This window comes from Epargyreus clarus, unplaced genomic scaffold (genome assembly GCF_041222505.1).
Source record: "Epargyreus clarus isolate Ecla_fem2 unplaced genomic scaffold, WU_Ecla_fem_2.2 ptg000001l, whole genome shotgun sequence".
Classification (NCBI taxonomy): Eukaryota; Metazoa; Arthropoda; class Insecta; order Lepidoptera; family Hesperiidae; genus Epargyreus; species Epargyreus clarus.
Genome location: NW_027332209.1, coordinates 12,485,017 through 12,498,258, shown reverse-complemented (window position 1 = coordinate 12,498,258; position 13,242 = coordinate 12,485,017). Strand labels below are relative to the sequence as shown.

Below are 13,242 nucleotides of genomic sequence, written 5' to 3'. Positions count from 1 at the left end.
AAAACCTGAAAACCGGTTGTGATTACCATTAGAGTTAACCTCTGATTGCGGTATTAATACCAGAATTACCAGATAAGCGTTGCGTAATGTTGACATAGCATGTCACTTTCACCGTTGATGGGCGCTGATAGACGGTCGCGTGCCGGACATATGGACGTTAGTACAAAGATAGCAGTGCCGGACATCTAATTATTTGATTTGCTTTTACGCCCGTTATCAATAAACAATCTGTCGGACGTTTTACCCAATAAAGAACGCCTTTTGACTATTTATGCCTTGTAAAAATTGCCAAATTTTGATCTGTGGTAGACAAAAATCGGATAGATTGATTATTAATAACGGGTGCTAGTATGATAAAATCAAAATTTGTTCTGATAATATTTTATCATGCAGTCCACCTACTGGTAAACAGCCATCGCTGCCCATAGACATCTATAATTAAAAGCTCTGGTGGATTGCATGCTCGTTATAAAATCCTAACCTAACCTAACTTAACCTCTGATTGCGGTATTAATACCAGATAAGCGTTGCATAATGTTGACATCGCATGTCACTTTCACCGTTGATGGGTGCTGATAGGCGGTCGCTTGCCGGACATATGGACGTTAGTACCGAGATAGCAGTAACGGATGTTTTGCTTTTAGTATGATAAAACTAAACTTTGTTTTGAAATTATGGCCCTATGTTTATCTGTTTATGTCTTTGAAGCAAATGAGCGTGCAGTCCATGTCGTTGTGGGCATTGATCTATAATAAAGGAAAGAGGTTATACAATTGGTGGACTGCATGCTCAATCACGTTTTATATTATAAAAAAATACCCTGGTAGACTAACGGCTCGCTTTAATTTAATAAATAAACCCACCGCGTTTTGTTTTAAGAACAGGCTACAACCGTATTATAAATTTTGAAAAAAAAAATAATTTTGATGTAGATTCGTTTTACGCCGCTTATTCCTCATGAACAGAACACTGACGCTGAACCTTGTATATAATCAATTTAAAAAAATGTTTAGTTTATTTTTGTTCGTCTATTTATAAATGAGTACAATACTCATAAGGTAATTTCGCTATCAGACAAGGACTGGTACAAATCGAAGTACTTAACTTAAGTTTTGTGGCCGTAAAACTTATTTGTGCAATACTTAGTCGGCGCCAGACACCCGTCACACTCATTACACTGTGACTGATGAAGATTACGTGCCGTTTGTATCGGGTCAACGGACATCTTTTGAATTTATGTGTAATGCTATATAACGTACCAGGAGGAATTCTATCAGCCCTTGTGACTGGTAAAAATCGAAGTCGCTTAAGTTCTATGGCCGCAAAACTTATTTGTGCAATACGCCAACTAGCGCCAGACACCTGTCACACTCATTACACTGTGACGCGACTGATGAAGATTACGTGTCGTTTGTATCGGGTCAACGGACATCTTTAAACTTATGTTTAATGCTATATAATATACCAGGAGGAATTGTATCAGCCCTTGTGACTGGTAAAAATCGAAGTCGTTTAAGTTCTGTGGCTGTAAAACTTATTTGTGCAATACTTAGTCGGCGCCAGACACCCGTCACACTCATTACACTGTGACGCGACTGATGAAGATTCGTTTGTGTTGGTTCAACGGTTATCTGTTGAACTTATGTGTAATGCTATATAATATACCTGGAGAAATTGTACCAGTCCTTGTGGATTACACCAATTCGGTTGCGTATTTGAGTATGGTTAGGTTTCCTTCAGGTTTTTTAAAGATTTTTGTTATGATATTCTAGTGGGAAACGGGCATACAGCTTATCTGATGGTAATGCGATGACTATCGCATATGAAAATCTGTAATCAGTTCTAAATAAAATTGTGAGTCCTATCTAAGGTGGGATACCGATGCTATGCCATGTCTGACAACTATGCTGGAACGATTCGTCTAACATATAATATATAACACACAGTGCTGTGCGTATGTTATTTTTGTGTTTAAAAACTTGGCTAATGATTCATGTATATTTTTACTATGAGCAAGAAATTAGGAAGAAGTAAGTATTCTTTCGTAATTTAACTAAGAAGAGTTACTTCCGGATATTTAATAGGATTTTTCGTAAAATATTTACTTTAGGTATTCTTGTAAAACGATAATAATTCACAATCAACACCCCAAAAGAAAGTCAAAATATTTTCTTTCATTACACAACATAGGTCTCAGAACTCTGATGTTATTCAAAGTGTTTCTCAAAATGCACCAAAGCACCAGTAGCAGTCTGAGGTACAATAAAATATAATTAACTCCCAAACGACGAGTCACAGTCAACAAAGGTCTTTACTTTCGCATGTCAAGTGTCAAGATTAACGTGACTGGTCGGTGATAATAAAAAATAAATTAACGTTCATTCACTCGAAAGTAGATTTTGTATCTCGTGCATTATCGTTATTTCTTTTTTTTATTATATAGGACTAGCTAACGAGCATAAATTCCACCTCGCAAGGCTTTAACATCGTAAGGCTACTGTTGTCCACGGTCACCAATACACTTAGTATAAGTTTTTATTTTTACAAAAATGACTTTTTTTGTATTTGTTTACGTATTTCCCATAAATTTTCAATCAGTTCTGATACAGTCCGCTAGGGGCGCTGATTGGAAATGTATGGGCAAATACGTAAACAAATACCAAAAACAGTAATTTTTATAAAAACGTAAAACCTCATACTAAGGGAGTACCCTACAGTACTACAGTAGTAATCAACACTAGATAGGATTAGAGTACTATATGCGGTCCAGCACAAATGCCCTACTACTCCAAAGAACACAGTTCGGAACGCTTGGTTTAAGTGTCTCTCCCTGAACAGTCTTATCTCTAATAAAATAGAACACAGCAATCTTTGAATTTGCTTTTATAAGTCTGAAGTAGACGTGACGGTAGTGCCTTCAGATTCGCGACTATGAAGGCTTCTATAACCTTCAAACTTTGTTATTCGTAATCAAAAAACATTTTTCATAACAAAATTCAGTAACATTCCCGTCACCAGACATTGATAAGCTGACGTAACGTAACAAACAATAATCTCTAACAGCATTCCTAAGTTTACGAGCGAGAAGTAGAGCTGCTCGAGTCGGTGACTGATTACAAACACAATTTCACTGGATCAATAGCGGTGAGATCAATGACCTGATTATGAGTAGCCACTACAGAAGTTCATTGTGAAGATTCTGAGGAATGGATGAATGGAGTAAAGTATAGACGACGCGATAGCGTCTTTTAGCTTTTATGCCCTATTTGTCCCTTTAGGGGATACATTTGCGATTTTTTTATTTGTATTTATGTATGTACAGACAATCCTGTGCAAAAGTTTCGTGGTTTTGAACCCGTCGTTTTAAACTAATTTCTTATCGGTCCGTAGTTTTATTATGTAGTTAAGTAACAAGATTTACTTTTTATGTTGTAAGTAGGTATTAATATGAGTTGCTACAATTTAGACCTCAATGGTGTTAAATGTATAAATTCATGAAATTACTTTCAAATTATATTTAAAACGCCGCGGACTAGTAATTTTTTGGTTCCTTAACTGATATCTATAATTCTAAATCAACAGAAGCTCTACTTGAGGTTCATCGTACATGCATTGCTGCCCTAGAGTCGCCTGCATCCAGAGCAGCAGTTTATTTCTTATAGGAACTGTATTACGCTGTTATACGATAGAAATGCAACAAAAACAATAAGGCAACAGGGTTTCTACTAAGATTGACAAAATCATTTCAAGGGTAAGACCCTACCTAAAAACTTTCAGTAACATAAACAAATCTCTGTCATTCTGTAAACAAAAACAGCGTAATATAATGGCGGTTAATTTGACACCACCAGACACATAACTTATTAATATAGACCGGCGCAAATTCCGGGGTATAAACCAAGCATAAATAACATAAATAACTAACATAACATAAATAACATAACATTGCAATTTCTCAGAACGTCAAAGGTCATAATCTCATTTGAATTTCAATATCTATCGATCCGCATGCGGTTGCATTCTGCTCTATTAAGGTGCGTGCCCACCAACCTTGGCACAGTCACGTCTAGTCACGAATCTGTGCGAATTGATTTATTCTGATCATCCCTGTGCGCACGCTATGGAACATTTTTAAGTAAATTATAATGTAATGTAATGCAACTTGTAGTGATAAATATAACGTTGTCTACACTAATATTATAAAGAGGAAAACTTTGTTTCTTTGTTTGGTTGTAATGAATACGCTCAAAAACTACAGGACCGATTTTAAAAATTCTTTCACCATTCGAAAGCTACATTATCCACGAGTAACATAGGCTATATTTTATATGAGGTATATTTGATAAATAGATTTTGAGGCGGTACAAGTTTTGCCGGGTCAGCTAGTTATATATAAAGTAATTTAGAATTATGTATAGAATTAAAGTTTTAATTGCACAGTGGAATATGATAAATATAATGATTCCAGGCGCTGCTGTGTTCTGGTTTTAAGAGTGTGGTAAAGGAGATACACTTTTTAAGGAGTTTTAATCCCACTTAGTTCTTACAAGGCAAGGGGTAGCAATTTGTATCTGTGGTCGATCTCGGACAAGACTATAATTCTATCTGAGCTTGATTATAGATGTCCATGGGCGGCAGTTGCTATTTACCATCGGGTACCATCATCACTTCTAGATTAATAAAATAATGCGACTCGATTTCTATTATCACATTTAATTAAAGATTACTAATTCTGAGTCGTTCGAATTATTATGCCTTTGACATAAATAGAAATTCTTCTTCAAAGAATTTCACAAGGAAGCAAGGTAGCCCTTAAGTACAAGCGTGTTTATGTTAATAAGTGAGAAGCATATTAAAGCTGATGTGGTGAGCTTTCTAGCACCCGACAAGGCATGAAAGCTACAAGTAATTGTGTACACTTTGCAAGTTGTTAGCCCTTCGTTTCTAGAACTAATAATAGCGTTGTTTGACCATAGACCGAATGTCAGGTAGAAATGGCTGGTAGTATAAACATGAGTCTATAAATATAATAAGAATTTCCGATCCTGTAGGTTTTTTTAAATTCGGGACAATGGGAATGAGCGTAATTTTATTGTACAATTAAACGAAATACGTGGAGTATTTCGTTTATTACACTGAAGAAATTGTTTAGAAAGTAATCAATTATATAGCAACTATTAAAAAAACATTGGATGAAAAATCTTTTAGAGGCGACTTCCACAGAGAGGAAAAACTAAATTCAGAACATTATAGTTTTAGCAAAAAATTCATAATTCCTAAGAAAGGATTTTGGAAATAAAAATCTCCTTAGGGACTTAATGGGAAAATAACCTTTTGCTTTCTATATTTGAATACCTCATGTACATGGAATATTTTTATACATAGACATTTCTATTTCATTGTTATCCAATAGACTTCCCAATAGTTAAAACAACTGTTATCTTATACTAGCCTTGTGGTCATAAATACATGAGTGAAAAAATGTGCGAATAGCAAGTACTTAGCAAGTAAGCGAGATAGTCTTAATGATGGTAGAACTTTGCAGTTTTACAGCGACGATGCTGCACCTCGCATAAGCTTTATAGCTAAAGTGTTACTATCGGTGGTAAGTGGTCAGTGCTTCCAATTGACACCTTTAATTAACTCCAAATAGTATCGGAGCCTTAGTTGAAATCGGTTTGAACCGCTTCTCCTGAGTTGTTCCTTTTAGAATTTTACAATAGATATTCGTTTTTGCTCTTACATACCCTTTCTTGAAAGGATTTTACAAGAGGAACATATGTATATAGTTGATGCATCAGGGTCGCATTAAGGTATGATTTATTTTCTATTCAAATTAAATTACCACTGTCTCTGGGTGGCAATCTTTAGTGAATAGAGGCCTGTCTGTTTACTAACACTTTTCTGTCACACGTCCACTATGTATAATACTCTAATGTTACCATCAGAAAGCTATTAGACAGCAAAACGTCGAGGTGCAAGTTTCACAGCAAAGTGCAAACTATTAGAAACGGTCATGTTCACAACTTCACACCCGTACTTTCTTTCGTGTCACGATCGCTTAGGGCTGTGGTAAAATCTCATATGATATAGGTACTGGGTATGCGACTCTGTTTGCGTGAACTTTACCACGATATAGGCTGTATAAATGATCGGTAAAAGGTATAATTATCACCCTTAAAGGGTTAAGTTGCCATTAGAAGTGGAAATGGGTATGGGGTCTTAACACTTAACACCAAAATTCGTATTTCCTTATTTGTTTAAGACGCAACAATTTCTTAACAAATTTTAAATTAAAATTAGCATAAAATTGAACTGTCAAAAAAATTTTTTTTGACAGAAATTCTACCTCCTCTTCGACCCCTAGAGGGGTTATACTTTCAAAAATTCTTGTAACTTCTTAACATTTATTTTACTTACGACTACAATTAATTTAATTTGTCAATACAGAACATCACAACACAGTATCGTTGATTGATTAATGACTAATTTTAATCTTTAGTTACGAACAGACGCCAGTCGTCGAGTGGAAAGTTCTCGAAAGCGCATATCTAGGGCTGCACTTAATAAAGGGTCGAAGGTCGAGCTTTCGACTAATTAAAAACACTATCTGTCTATGTGTTTGTACATTGTTAATACATAGTAAAGTCAGTGACAGCAAAATTCTACATATAATTCCAAAAAAAAGTATATAAACATATTGAAGTTCTGGTAGTAATAGAAATGTATATAGTGAAAAAAAGAAAAAAATACTAACATATTTTTTTTTGTACGAAAATATATTTATTGTTTTTTTGTTTAAAGATTTTTTTTCGTAAATATTGTAAATAGTTGTAGTGTTTATTTTCCCAGAAAGTCCTTGGTGTTTACATAGTAATTCATTCAAACAGTCAAACAGAATTGGGCCATATTCTTCCAATACTGGTAAGGTCAGGGAGGTGAGTTTTTGAACATGTCTAACCGGGAATCAAACTCGGAATCCGTATCTATGTCTCAGGCCGGTATCATGACTCTATGGACGACTATATAGATGGTAATGGCAATTAGTTAAAAATTATAGACCGGTTATAAATTTTATCTATCTGCCATACATATAAATGATAATAGATATTAACAAGCAATCAATATAATCCTATATATAAACATTTTGTGTCACAATGTTAGTTACCATACTCCTCCGAAACGGCTCCAAACTCCTCCAAACTTTCACAAACCAAAGGCTCCAAACGAAACTCCAAATTTTTAAACGTAGATACGAATAAATATCAATTTAAAATAATAATGCACTCGTAACTGCTTAAGTAGTATGTTTGTACAGCTGTACGTTTTCCTGTTATCCAAAACTGAGTGACCTTACCGTGAAATACCATCAGAAAGTAAGAGTGGTCTCGCTTTCCGACAACACCGACGCGTGGGACATCGTGGTGTACATCACTTCCTAATTGGCTGACATCACGGAAATATTCGAGCCATATTGTTTAATAACAATGGGATATAATTTTGGAACGCGAAATGAACGTGCGAATAACTTTCTTTATTTTGTGTTATAATACATGTACACGTGATGCGACTGTCTCGGGTGAGCGGAAAATAGGAATTTATTATTTATTTATTGTACAAATGTTTAAAATATTATTTTATGTTACCATTTTCTGCATTTGTATTTATTGCCTCAATGAATGTTTTTTTTTTTTTTTTCTGTTTTCAGCTTGTAATTTACTGAACTAACTGTTTTGCCTAAATAAATAAAAATATTTTTTACTTTAAAATATATTCGTGTTACTTACATAACTTGAATGTTCTTAATTGAAAATTTTACGACACTTTAATGTGTTCCTTTTTAATTATAATCGATTTAATTTTTGAAATTTTTAATATTATCTTTAAATTTAAATATACAAATGACATCACTATTTATTACACATAAAAAGTTACAAACATTCATACATTGGCATACCAAATATAAATACCGTAGCAAAATTGATTTGTTAGACAACATTTTTCACTTCATATTATGAATAAGAAATAAATAAATTGCAAGTATGATAAATGTAACAATATACATATCAAAAATAATCTTTATCATGTACGTAATATTCACACATATTTACTATGGCTCGTTGGTCTAGGGGTATGATTCTCGCTTTGGGTGCGAGAGGTCCCGGGTTCAAATCCCGGACGAGCCCGATATTGTATTTTTTTTTACTTAATTTGGTCATTAATTGTGTTATAAGTTATTTATATAATTTGTTGATAATTATTTACGCGTTTTTAATTAATGTTTCTTTTAATGTTATTTTTTCTTGTGACATAAATATATTATTTTTGATGATCTTATACCTAACATAATCGAATGTAAATTTATTCAGAAAGTTAAAATTAAACTTACTCGTGATAACAATTCTAATATACGAGTTACACGTTGCTTAAAATAATCAATTTAAAAAAAAATTACGCATCACTTAACATAGAACGTGTTATAACAATCAACAAATAGATAACACTACAATGAAACTCAACTACTCTATAAAAAGTACAATCAGCGAAACAAGTTAAAACAAAGAAACACTAGGTAACCATGTTAAAGGGTTCACTGAACGTCCCACGGTTAGTCGGACTGCAGTTAGTTGTACTGTTGAACTTGACATTATGAGGTTATCGGCACTTTTAGCTATTAATGTTTTATCGTCGCATTGATCTGTCGCTATTGTCGCCGTATCGCTACTGTGCTTCGTATATTGTTTCTTGATTTTTTATCTGCTGGATTGTTGGATTCTGTGCCATTAGTTCCTATGGTATCTTCTGGTTTGTCTGAAATGGTACAATTGATTATTTTTATCTTGGGAATGTTCTTAACGCGATTAAGATTAAGTATTGGTATAAGTTGAACTTTGAACCAAATTAAGTTCTTCATCTCGTCAGAGTTTTATTTTTGAATGTTTTTGTTCATTTTTTTATTTTTAATTACTTACATTTGGTGATGCACTTTAATTACATATATAGAAAATGAAATATACGTACTGATTTTTTTTGTACAATTTTCGGATAGACAATACATTTTGGAAATACTTCATTGAAACCAACAAACTATAGATAACGTGCATCTTAGGATGCTCTTTTATTTTACCACAGTTACTGTCACTAAAGGTCCTTAGCAAAGCTCTCAAGACATCGTTTCAAGCTAACAAGGGGGTCTCGGCCTAGAAGTAGATCTCTAATGATACCCCGAGGATAATGGCTGTCATTACGCTAAACGTTGCCCTGATATGCTCGTAATGCTTGCCGTTTAAATTCTTCCTTGCTAAAGGCTGCTTTGGAAAATTGTTTAGGACTAATTACAAGATGCTTACCTACTTATGATACTTCAGCTGTGGCTGTGGTTTATTAGTACAAGCTCACAGACATAATTATTGAAATTATAATAAACATATTTTTTTTATGAATTCATCCTTACTTGTCCTTACTAATATTATAAATCCAAAACTAACACTGTCTGGTTGTCTCTTCTTCACGCCTAAACCACTGAACCGATTTTAATGAAATTTTGTACAAAGTTAGTCTGAGACATAGGATAGTTTTAATCCCGGAAATCCCACGGGAACTAGGGATGGCGATCTAAGATCGATTAATCGGAGAATCGATCTTTTGGAAAAAAAAAATCGATTATATGTCATATTATTTTATTTTAAACGCGGGCGAAGCCGCGGGTAAAAACTAGTAAAAAATATTTTGCTTAAAAAATACATTCTGTGTTACTCCAACAATTTAGATGAATACGATGACATTTCATATATTAAAATCCGTCAAGACATTGGGCTGTAGAACGTGCCAAATAATGAGACCCTCTGAGTCTAAAGCCTCTGGTAAAAACGGATTAAGATAATTTATAGACTAAATGAAGAATTAATTGCAATCATTATTGCATTTACAATCGCAGGTCATAATTTGGAAGATAGAATTCATTTGTGAGACATACCTTGTATAATAGTTATACAGAAATATCCATTGTGTAAAACTTGTCTACATAAAGTAAATAACGATCGGGCAGAACAGAAGTAAAACGAAGCCAAAGCAATTTGTAGTTACAAAGACTGCACAATTTACGTTCATAAAATCTGCTTTTAAAATTGTATTTTAACTTACAAAGGTACAGAGAATAGGAGAGGAGAGAAAATAAATTAAATTGTTGCAATCAGCGCAGTGGAGTTTTAATTGTATTTAGTGAGAAATATAGTTCAGTTGTCAGTAGTAATTGGGGAAATCCGTAACTCTATCAGGATTTGTTTTTGAACTAAATTTTTGCATTCGGTTTCGTAGGAGTCAAATTCATAATATTATAGTACTGGGAAATAATAAAATAATTGTGTTAAAGCTTACTTCATAAAATAAACACATAACAATAATATCTATAAGTACTCCTTAAGTTATTTTTTTTGGGTTGTAGGTGCCATCGATATACATGAACACAAAAACACCCAGACCCAGAAGATAAATCTAAATTCATCAGATATCTGTCTGGCCAGGGATCGAACCTCAAACCTATTGCGTGGCTTTTTAAGCTTAAAAGCTTTTTAAGCTTTAAATAATATTTTCAGTGCACTGTCATTATAATTGGTCGCATTATTATATACCTAGTTCTTTATTGTCATGTCACGGTCACGAAACTTGTCGACATCTCTGAATAAGTCTTTGACTTTCATCCTTTTCTATTTAAATGCGTGGGCGTGGTATGAGCCTTGGCATTTTTGTTGAGTGACACCGGCACTGGTGTTGATACGATCTGGAGGCTGCTTCGAGATCTGTTGATAGCCTTAACATGTTTATTGAAAGAAATTTTATATTTGCTTTCCACTTAAATGTTGTGACGTGTCATCTTTGTAAAGATATCTTTAACATTGAGTTTGTTGACTGAACAAATATTCTCTTAAGTGTTTATCTTCGATGATTATATATTTTTATAATGTATTCAGTATTTAATGCTTGTATTAATATTAATTGCTTATTCATTATGTTAAGTTATGTAACGTTCTAATGAGTGTGCTATCAAGAACCTTATGTATATGGCAATCATGTTTATTACTATTTCTTGTCTTACGTTATCCAATAGAGCGCATATTAGTTCTAATGTATCTAATGATACCTTTTAAACTGCATCAAGTATCACTTGAGCAATTTTCTTGTATTTATTATTAGCTCTAGTAATATCTTTCTGTAGCGGAACTATCGTTATATGTCACTATATGTATCTATGGATTTATCCCATTTTCGGGAATTATATATATATAATCCTGATTTGTATATATTTTATTTCCAGGTCAATTGGTATATTTTACGGTATTCGTGCCCAAATATTTCGATTCATGATTTACCAATATTATAATATATTTAGTAACCAAAATAATCCCCTTGCCATTACAAGTTCTTTCTGCCCAGTGGTCAAAAATCATATATTTTCCAAACTGTTTAATTATTAGTAGCTATCAGAAAAAAGAGAAAATACGAACTGCTTTGTCTAATCCTACTTACATGTAGATAATATTATATCACACTTTCAGCCCGTCTAACATAATCGTTAATAAGATTAACTACGACGCTAGACGCTCCAATAATAATTAATACCTCGATGATATCAACGCTAATTTGTAATAGAAAATTGCATGCTGTCTAATCCGATTATCTATCATCCGGTCTAGTAATCACACTATTACGAAAGCGTAATCGCTTCATAAGAAAGTTACTGTCACCTCATGTTCTAAGTGTTATGCAGTATCTAGATTAGTTTTGATGACTTGTACAATCGTTCCTATATCATTATTTACTTTAGGAACAATAGAATTCTCTACTTCGAGAATTAGTCCGTTATAATCTATATTTGATGTGGGTATGGTTGTTGTACAATCCATTCGGTAATCCTACTGAAATTAATGATTTTGGCTAATTTGACCTAATCGTAACGTACTTTGGCTCGTTATTAATACTTAATCAATCTTAATATTACTATAGATGATTTGTTTCTAGCTTGCCGAAAATTGAAATACCTATTTATTTTGTTAGTTTAAAGGTCGCTCCGATTTTTTTGTCAATTCCATTTGCTCTATCAAATGGTCGTGCATTTTATACACTATGTACTCAGAGCAAATGTTGATCTGTCCCCATTCCGTTTCGTGATTGCAACTATTGGTCTAAGATCCGAAGCTAAATCGAACTGGACCGAGCTGATAATAGAATGAAACTCATTTTATAATGAAATTAGTACATTGGGTAATACATTAAAAATGGGTTTGCTAAAAAAATCCTGGACAGGATAATTTTAATTATTTTTTGAAAAATTAAAATTTAATTGAAAATTAAATTTTGCAACATCAAGATAATAAGAAAATTCTATTCTGAGTGAATGTTAAAAACATACAGAATGTGCAGGCTTTGGGTTGCCTATTATTTACGTGGACGAACTACTGGGTTGTCAGGTATAAACAGGTATTTCGCTGGCAACTACTTTCACTCATGATGATAATAGATAAAATTTTATATCAGTAGAAGCGCTGTTTTATTGTGAACACGTTGATATAGGGTTGTCTGCAAAATGAAAATTAATTTTTCAAAAAATAATTAAAATTATTCTGTCCAGGATTTTTTTAGCAAACCCATTTTTAATGTATTACCCAATGTACTAATTTCGTTATAAAATGAGTTTCATTCTATTATCAGCTCGGTCCAGTTCGACTTAGCTTCGGATCTTCTACTATATGCAAATATTGTCGCATTCAAGGAGTTTGATGCCGCATTGACCAAAATTAATATTGATTCAAAACGGTTTTCATTTGTTTTATCCTCCAATAGATTGTATACTATTTTGGTTCCAGTATCATCGATGGTGACATTGCTAAAGTTAGTTTATTCTTCACGTAAGGTCTTATTGACCACGATTTATCCTTTTATCGACAGTTTAAATAATTGATTTTAATTTTGATTTGCAATTTGAAGTCGTTAATAGCTTTTATTCATGTGACTGTAGCGTTGAAAGTAGTATTACGCTGATCTTTAGTTTATTTAAACTTTCATAATTACAGCGAAATATTGCTATCATTCATATTGATGGTAATTTCAATGACAAGCTACTGATTTGTCTTATTCTCATTATATTTTCTTGTTTAATTTGTTACTTGTTTAGTTTGTTGAAGATATTATGATCAATTAACTCTTTTTATCTATGTCATCGTCATCAATAATGAATGTGAATAA

The 13,242-nt window shown here is 33.1% G+C and overlaps 1 protein-coding gene and 1 non-coding gene across 2 annotated transcripts in view; both read left to right on the top strand.

Annotated features, from left to right (window-relative positions):
• The window catches only part of DAAM (disheveled-associated activator of morphogenesis-like protein), a 101,724-nt gene that overhangs the window by 69,592 nt on the left and 18,890 nt on the right, over nt 1–13,242 (top strand). The gene's annotated exons all lie outside the window — the stretch shown is intronic.
• TRNAP-UGG (transfer RNA proline (anticodon UGG)) lies at nt 8,115–8,186 on the top strand. Its single transcript has one exon. It is a non-coding gene; the product is annotated as a tRNA-Pro (tRNA).